We start from the raw sequence: 8,593 nt of genomic DNA, 5'->3' as shown, positions 1-8,593 counted from the left end.
AGACCCAGGACTGTGAGCACACAGACATGGACCCCTTTTCTGCAGACCCCTTTCTTGCAGTCTCTGTGTGAGGCAACATGTAAGATCTCAGTTACAATGAGAACGACGGTTTAGAGATGCCACTTATTTTGTTCAGCTTTTCCATGGAATGTTATTATGGTGTCATCATCCATCCAAGCATATGCAGCACTGCCTCAGGTACCCGCCAGTCCAGGGGAACAGAGAACAGCTCCAACTAGAGGACCTTGAAGGCCATGAAAGACCCAGGGTCTCACAGCTGTTCTCCATGAACACAGTCCACACAAGGGCTAAAACTTCATGGTCCACTTCAGGCTACAGGGACAGAGGTGTTGGGTCTCCACACAGTCCACACAAAGACATCTAGAGGCTTCCAAGGGCAATGCTTACCACCCTCAATCAGACACCAGGCTGGAGATCACTGGGAGGACATGAGGCTTGCAGGATTCCATGACACTTCTGGTCATCGGGAACCACATATGCCCAGGCGAAGATAGGCCTGCCAGGCAACTTCCCCTGAGTAGAAGAGACAGAAAAAACCACATGTGAGGATGGGGAAAGTAATCCATTTCGTGGAGCCTATGCTCTCCCAGCCAGGCCTCACTCTCTCCTCCCCTTGCTCTTTCTAATTTACCTCAAGACCGTCCCATGTGGATACTTCTGTTTCTTTCCATGGGCCATGAGATGAATGTGCTTGTACTTGACGGCATGTGGATTTGCCTACCCTGTCTAAGAGCGCAGTGAGGGATTCACTAGGCATGTTATCAGGTCCTCACTGTACCCCATGTTCTAGACCCGGATCTTCCCCATGCCACACCACAGCAGCACAGCAAGGGGTCTCGATCAACAGCAGGACAACTCCAATGTCTTCTACACATCCTTCAGGGTTGCACATTCCTCATACAAGGACATGACAGAAGGCGGCAAGGGACCTCATGGTGAATGGACATGCACCACCTGTGGAGTGGGAAGGGGTTTCACTAGGTAGAGTGTTCATGGGTGAGAATGGAACCTTGTTTCTTCCAAAAGAAAAACCTAACATGGAAAACAAACAATTGCCACAAGCTGCAGAGTCCAAAGCCTTGAATAGAGACATCTGTGCCTGGGATGCTGCTCTGTAGGCCATAGTATGGACCTGACCCACCATAAATAGACACAACCCCATCTCCCTGAAGAAGGGCACCCTAGCACCTCATCAGTATTTCCTCAGTGGAGGCCAGTGATACTAAGAATGCCCAGGTCTCTCAGTCCAGTTGTCCACATGGGGAGACGGAAATTGAATTCCAGGTCCTTACCTCACTGGCACCATGCAGTTTGTCCGCTGGAGCTCCAAGGAGAATTGCACTAACCACAGAGCCTGACATATTGGGTATTCTTGTACTTGCAATGGACACATGAAGCATGTCACAGAGACTACGTGCACATGACACCTACATCTCAAACCCACCTTCTCTGAGGAGTGCAGCCAGACAGACCATGCTCAGTGTGGGGAATCCAAAGCCTCCACACATCCTATGATGCCTCACACCCTCAACCTAGCAGGAGAGCTTGAAAACCAAAGAGAGACAGAGCTCTTCCAACATCTCTCACTTTTGTCAGCATCACTCAGTGTTAGACAAATGGGAAGCCCAATGGGGAGCCCAACCTGTGGAGAAGGAATTTCAGGGTCAGTGGGTTGAGCACAGCTTGATTCAAATATATGCCAACATCAGGCAGGGGCATGGTGGCCAACAGTGCTACAGGACAGAGACAGAAGAGATGGACACCTGCCCACAGAGAGATTAGAAAGAGCACACAAGAACAGAGCCATATTTGCACCGTAAACATGCAGCTTGGACTGCTGGCCCTGAAGGGCATGCCAAGAACCTTTTCTTGCAAGGTACTGGGAAGACAAGGTTGGAACACAATGCACTGTAACTTTCAGCAAAAAACAGTCACCACCAAGGGGAGGCCTAGGCTATATCTACCCTGAAACCAAAGCAGACACTTCCCAGGGAAAGCCAAAAGGCCAAACGTAGACTTCCATGTAGACAAAAATGAAGGGTACTTTGATGGGGCAGGATCTGGAGGATGGTAGATCTAGCCAACCAGATGACAAGAGCTTCAGACTCTCCATGACACCTGCTCTGGAATCCCCTGGGCACAGGGCCCAAAGTCAAGGCTTCCTGTATACCCAACGTTTGGACTGTGTACATGTCACTGGGCAATTCTCAGCCCAGAAGGGCAGAGTTTTCACTCCTATAGACTAGCGGTGGAGAGCAGCCTCCTGTTCCACAGCCACCATCCACTTGGACCCTGTCCACAGTCAGCTAACTCAGACAGGACCTCCTGCTCAAGGGCTGATCTTGCCCTCTCCCAGGAAAATGAAGACCTGGACTTGAACACAGTGAGGCTACCAACCTCTTCAATCACAAGCACTAATGACAACACACACACAGCCTTGGGGGAAAATCACTGAGTCTTCAGTACCCTTCTCCAAAAATCCAATCACATCTCAGGGATCCCATCTCAAGGATCACTGAAACCCCAAACTAGCCTAGCCTGGCCAATCCCACTGAAGACATGCTCTGAAGGGCCCCGGCATGGGGCTGAACAGGGGTAAACCCAAGTGAGGAAAGGAACGTGCAGATCTCAAAATGGGACACTGCTCCTGCAGTCCCTGTCTGTGGCAATATGCTGGACCTCAGTTATGATGAGAAGGATGCTTTAAGAATTTTCACTTATTCTGTCCAGCTCCAAGGAATGCAATTGGGGTGTCATCATTGATTTGTGTACCCTTGAGGACGCCACAGCCAGGTGCACTGCTCAATCCAGAAGAGCCCAAAGGCCCTGGAGGACCATGGCCTCAACCCCGTGTCCCAGGAACACATGGTCCACACCAGGCCATGATGGGCCCATGATAGGCGCATGGAGACAGAGGCTGTGGTGACACTCCAAGGTCCTCAGGACAACATCTACTTCTTACCCAAAGAAATGCTTACTATTCTCATCTGTCCACGGGTAGGCAGCTCACTCTCAGGACATAAGGCTGGCAGCAACTGCCTGGTGCCACCACTTCTGAGGATCTGGTCACAGGTAACTGAGTATGAGATGGCCTTGGCAACTCGCCCTGAATAGTAAAAACAGAAAAAACCCATGAGGCCTCACCAGGGCACCAAGCGTGTCGGGGGTGTGGGCATGGAGTGGAAGGCCTGTGGGCCAAGTTTCCCACAGTGCCCTTGCTGCACAGGCTGCAGTCCTCCTGCTCCCGACCCACTGCCGTCAGCACATGACCTAATGTTAACCACCCACAGGGCTCTGCATGTGTGCCCATCCTTGGTTCTAGCCTCTGTGCCCTCTTCAGTGCCCTCCCCAGCATTGGTGTAGACACGCATCCCAGGTTGACACTTCCTGTATTCTTGGGCTGGAGACTGGTTGATCAGTCTGCAGAACGGCAGCCATCAACCCCTGAAGCTCATGGGGTCCCCTTATGAACTAGTCCTGGGGGATGGCAGCTATTGACCCATGGACCTCCTGGGCTCTCTAACCCTCTAAGGCATGAGGAGGGGAGAAGGGAAGCTGAGCTTCCAACAGCCCAGGTCCAAGCGCCAGTGACCTTTTGGGGCATGGCTGTGGACTTCATATAGGAGAAGTGGGATACCTGGACCCTACACAGAGGATCCCATACTATGAAGTGATGCTTGAAACCTTCAGGCACCTGCTGTGTGAGGGGCACCAGATTACCAAGCCTGAGGTCACCCCACTGTTGGAGGGAGGAGAGAAGCTATGTTTAGTGGAGCCTGTGTATCCTCAGAACTCTTGTCCAGGCAGATGTCATGGTGAAAAGCAGGAAGAAATAACACAAAAGTGAATTAAAGTGGATGATAAATTTTGAAAGCAAAGCACTGATCTCAGCACAGAGTATTTTTGAGGAAGAACGACCCCATGGCATGAAGTTGGGAAGATGACTATGGGATGATTCTTGGTTCTCCATATTAGGAGTTTGGAGATATAAAGACCAATTAGAAATGAACCACATGAACCAGAGTAGAGCTATGAGGTGAATGCTCCTCAAGCAAGAAACAAGTACTGTGTCAAAGAGGTTCTGAATGCTGTGAACTTGGGGCAGAATATAGTGAGAGCTTAAACTTTGCTCCATCTCTTAAAGTTTCACAATTAGAACATTTTTATAAGCCAGACACACAGGCTGAAAGTTAGAGATGAAACTTGGTCATAATGTATGTAGATAAAATTACTGGTTACAATAATGTGACAAAGCATTTACCCAGTCCATTCAACCTGTTCATCCTATAAGAATGCACACTGGAAACAATCTTTTCAAATGTACTGATGGTATGAAATCCTTCAATAATGTCATACATTTTGGTGATCATAAAGGATACACACAGGAAAAGATTATATGAATGTAAGGAATGCCATTAAATTTATAACCAGAGGGGTTGGGGATTTAGCTCAGCGGCAAAAGCGCCTGCCTGGCAAGTGCAAGGTCATGAGTTCGGTTCCCGGTACCGGAGAAAAACCAAAAAAAAAAAAAATTTATAACCAGAACCCATAATTTAATAAATACCTAAGACTTCATACTGGAGAAAACCAGTATGATTACAAAGAATATAAAAATATCTTTTACTGCTCAGCCTTTATGGGACATCAAAAAATTGATACTTTAGAGAAAGTACATAAATACAATGAATGGGAGAAATTCTTTGGATATAACTCTTGCTACTCAACACAAAAGCATGTACACAGCAGAGAAACCCTATGAGTATAATGAATGTGGAATATCTTTCATCTAGAGCTCTTATTCAACATAAGAAAGCGCATACTGGAGAGAAACCCTATGAATGTGATAAATGCGTAAAAGTTTTTAGGAACAGTTCAGCCCTTACCAAACATGAACAGACTCATACTGGAATAAAACCCCATCAATGTAACAAATGTGGGAAAGCCTTCAGCTGGAATTCTCATGTGATTGTACACAAGAGAATTTATACAGGAAAAAAAGCCTTATGTTTGTAATGAGTGTGGAAAGGCCTTCAACTGGAACTCCCATCTCACTGGACACCAAACAACTCATACTAGACAGAAACCTTACAACTACAGGGAATGTGGGAAGTCATTCAGCTGGAGATCCCATCTCATTGCTCACATAAGAATGCACAGGGGAGAAAAACCCTTTAAATGTGAGGAATGTGAAAAGGCTTTTAAGGATCACTAGATTTTTAGTAAATGTGAAAGGACTCATTCAAGAGAAAAACCCTATAAGTGTACGGAGTGTGGAAAAGCCTTCAGCTGGAGCTCCCATCTCATTGCCCACCAGAGAATTCACACAGGACAGAAACCTTACAATTGCCAGGACTGTATTCATCCTGGAATTAAATGCTATCAATTTAATAAATGTGGAAAGTCATATAACAAGATGGCTCATCTTGTTAGGCATCAAAAGTCTCATATTGGAGAGTAACCCTATGAATGCAATAAATGTGGGAAATCCTTCAGTCAGAGCTGTCACCTAGTTGCTCATCGGAGAACCCACCCTGTCAAGAAACTCTATAAATGTAATCAGTGTGAAAGATCCTTTAACTGTAGCTCTCACCTTATTGCACATCGAAGAACTCACATTGGAGAGATAACGTATCAGTGTAATGAATGTGAGAAAGCATCTAATGGGAGTTCTTCCCTTATTGTGCACCTGAGAAACCATACTGGAGAAAACCTACAAACGCAGTCATTGTAAGAAGGCTTTCTGTAAGAACTCATCCCTTATTATTCACCAGAGAATGCACAGTGGACAGAAGTGCTTCATATGCAGTGACTGTGGAAGAGCCTTCAGTGGTCAGTTGGCCCCGCTTCAGCACCAGAGTCATGGTGAGGAGAAAATGCCCTTGAACTGACCAGAGTTCTTTTATTGTGTATTTGATAACATACTGAAGATACTGTATAAATAAAAGCAAGAGGGAAAGTTTTAAAGAGTTCAGTAAGACTTTCCTCTCTGATTCAATATGAAACTTTGGAGTAAAATCAATAGATAAAAGCTTACAGCACTTTTACATCCTTTATTCAACATCATGTAATTAGAGAAAAAAAAATAAACACCCCTGTGGCAGCCAGGAATCCCTAACTAAGTAACATAACTAGGCAGTGAGGCAGATTTCAGCACATGCTTTTACCGGTTATATAGGTAGATCAGTGTGTGTCACCAAGGGAAAATCCTATGCCAACAATGGTGTTTGACTGGAAATAGTTTTTCATCAGGCCAGAGTACTGAATGGAGACATTCACATTTTGTGCATAATTTTAGAAAGGCAGATAGATTTTGCTACTATATGAGGAGGGTCTAGGTGCTAGGATAAAGAACACTAAATATGAATTTAAGAAAGAAAATAGTACAGTGTTGAGTAGGGTATTTACTCTTGAACAAGATTAACCTCCATAGGAGACAATTAGTCACTGAGATTACTAATGGTGGAAAGATTTCTGTAGAAGTCTGAGGGTGATATTGTTGGTACAGAAGTGACACTAAATCACCCAGAGTATCACTGTCTTTTGTGTGCACATTACTAAATTTTTGGACAGTTAGTCTCACTTCTTTTAGGCAATCCTGTAAATTATACAGTAATTATGGACACAGTATTAGTAGATGTAACATGGAGGAATAAAAAGGACACAGAATTGTGTACCCATACCTACTATAGCAGATCTAAAAAGACTGTAGGGATAAGGATCCAAAAGATTTATGGAGAAATTAACCTAGTTGTTTCGTTATGTTTTGTTTTGTTTTGTTTTGTTTTGTTTTGTTTTGTTTTGTTTTGTTTGGTACTGGGAATCAAACTCAGAACCTTGCATTTGCCAGGCAGCCGCTGGGCTGCTGAACTATATTCCCGGCCTAACCCAATTAATTTAATGTTTTGTTTTGTTTTGTTTTATAAGCATAGCACTTACCATGTGCTAGGCTTTGTATTAAATGTTTTTCAAATATTAGTTTGTTCAAACCCTCTAACTGTATGAGGTAGGTGCTGTTATCATCCCAGGTTTACGAATGGGGAGACTGAAGTGGCAAAAGTGAGGTACGTGCCCCAGGCCACTGCTAATCAGCAACAGAGCTGAGACTACGTGGGTCCATAGGCCATGTTTTTAACCACTATGTCATCCTGACTCCAGTGAGACATTTCCCAAATGTTTTCCCTTTTTCTGTTCACTGTTTGTATAGTAGAGATTTGATAATAAAATTTAAGAAAATCTTAAAAAAAAAAAAATCCACACACCAGGCTAGGGAATATAGAGGCATGGGTCTCTAGGTGTGAAGAAAAGAAGGTCGGAGCCTCATTAGTTTTATAACTAACCTTAAGAAGGAGTTAAAACCTTACTAGAGAAGGTCACCTCAGGACAGTTTCAAGGACAAGGATAGAGAAGGAATAAAAAGGCACCAAAATCCTTGGGACTTATACCAAAAGACCAGAGGAAAAGCTGACAGGCAGAGCACAGGGAGATTCAGAGCACAATGTACAAAGCCAAAAAGCTGAGATGGCTGCCTCTCCCCACCTCTAAAAGAATGCAGAGGAGACAGAAGGGGAAGGAGACTACCTAACTTTGGGGAAGGCGCCTATACAGTGTATACAAATATATATTCACATCCATGCACAAACATATATTCACTCTAGGGTCACTATATTACAACAGATACTCACAATTCCCCTTACTAACTCTAAATTAACCATGAATAAGGCACTCCTGAACAGCCAATGACCCATCACAGAGATAAGGTCCTCTTGAGGACAAATAAACAGACACAAAGAAGGTACACAAAGCCTCTCAAAATAAATGACACAGACAGGAGGGCCAGATCTAATGTAAAGACAGCCCAGCAAACCCCAACTGGGTTATAGCAAGTTCCAGGCAGGGAAAATGGCCCTGACACAAAATAAATGCAGCCAGCAACAAAGGGTCCATGGGTTCTCTGTCTTTCTGGACACCCCTACCCTGGTCCTGATTAGGTAGCTATCTATCTTCTCCTTTTCCCTCTTGCAAATAAAGTCTTCCTTTCCTTAAACTCTGCTACTTAATTTGTTATTGGTGCTGAGTTTATGATCCCAGTGAGCTGCTCAGACAGTGGAGCCCCAGGGGTGCTACCCACGGGTGTGACGGGAAGCATGCATTCACAGATCGCATGCCATCATGGCCTGTGCCTTCAGTCCATCATGCGCTTGTCCTTCCTGGGATACCTCAGGAGCATTTTAAGTGTACGAGTGCTTCCTTCGATGCACCTAGGATAAATGTGATTGTGCTTGAGTGCCTGTACATTTGCCAACCTAAAATTCACCTAGCTAGGCCCGCCCAGACTGAGGTCATGTGCCTAAGGCCCATGGGGACAAGGAACCGACCACTGATGAACCCTGAATGGTGAAAGGAATGTGAGCATCTCAAAGTGGAGCTCTGCTCCTGCAGACCCTGTGTGTGGCAATGTGCTGGACCTCAGTCACAATGAGAACAACAATTTAAAAGTTTTCACTCGATTGGTTCAGCTCTAAGGATACAACTGGGGTGTCATCGCCCATCCATGCATACTCAGAAACACCAC

General features: G+C 45.1%; 1 long non-coding RNA gene and 1 pseudogene across 1 annotated transcript; one reads left to right on the top strand and one right to left on the bottom strand.

Annotated features, from left to right (window-relative positions):
• Positions 1-428: 428 nt before the first annotated feature.
• On the bottom strand, positions 429-1,536 carry LOC102024903. The gene is made up of 3 exons (XR_260452.2): positions 1,466-1,536; positions 653-975; positions 429-534 (listed from the first exon to the last, which is right to left on the bottom strand). It is a non-coding gene; the product is annotated as an uncharacterized LOC102024903 (long non-coding RNA).
• Positions 1,537-2,600: 1,064 nt separating this feature from the next.
• Positions 2,601-5,909, top strand: LOC102022595 (annotated as a pseudogene).
• Positions 5,910-8,593: the final 2,684 nt, after the last annotated feature.

The sequence above is a fragment of the Chinchilla lanigera genome, unplaced genomic scaffold (assembly GCF_000276665.1).
Source record: "Chinchilla lanigera isolate Chin_1 unplaced genomic scaffold, ChiLan1.0 scaffold00015, whole genome shotgun sequence".
In the NCBI taxonomy this organism is placed as follows: domain Eukaryota; kingdom Metazoa; phylum Chordata; class Mammalia; order Rodentia; family Chinchillidae; genus Chinchilla; species Chinchilla lanigera.
This window is presented reverse-complemented; position numbering and strand designations above follow the sequence as displayed.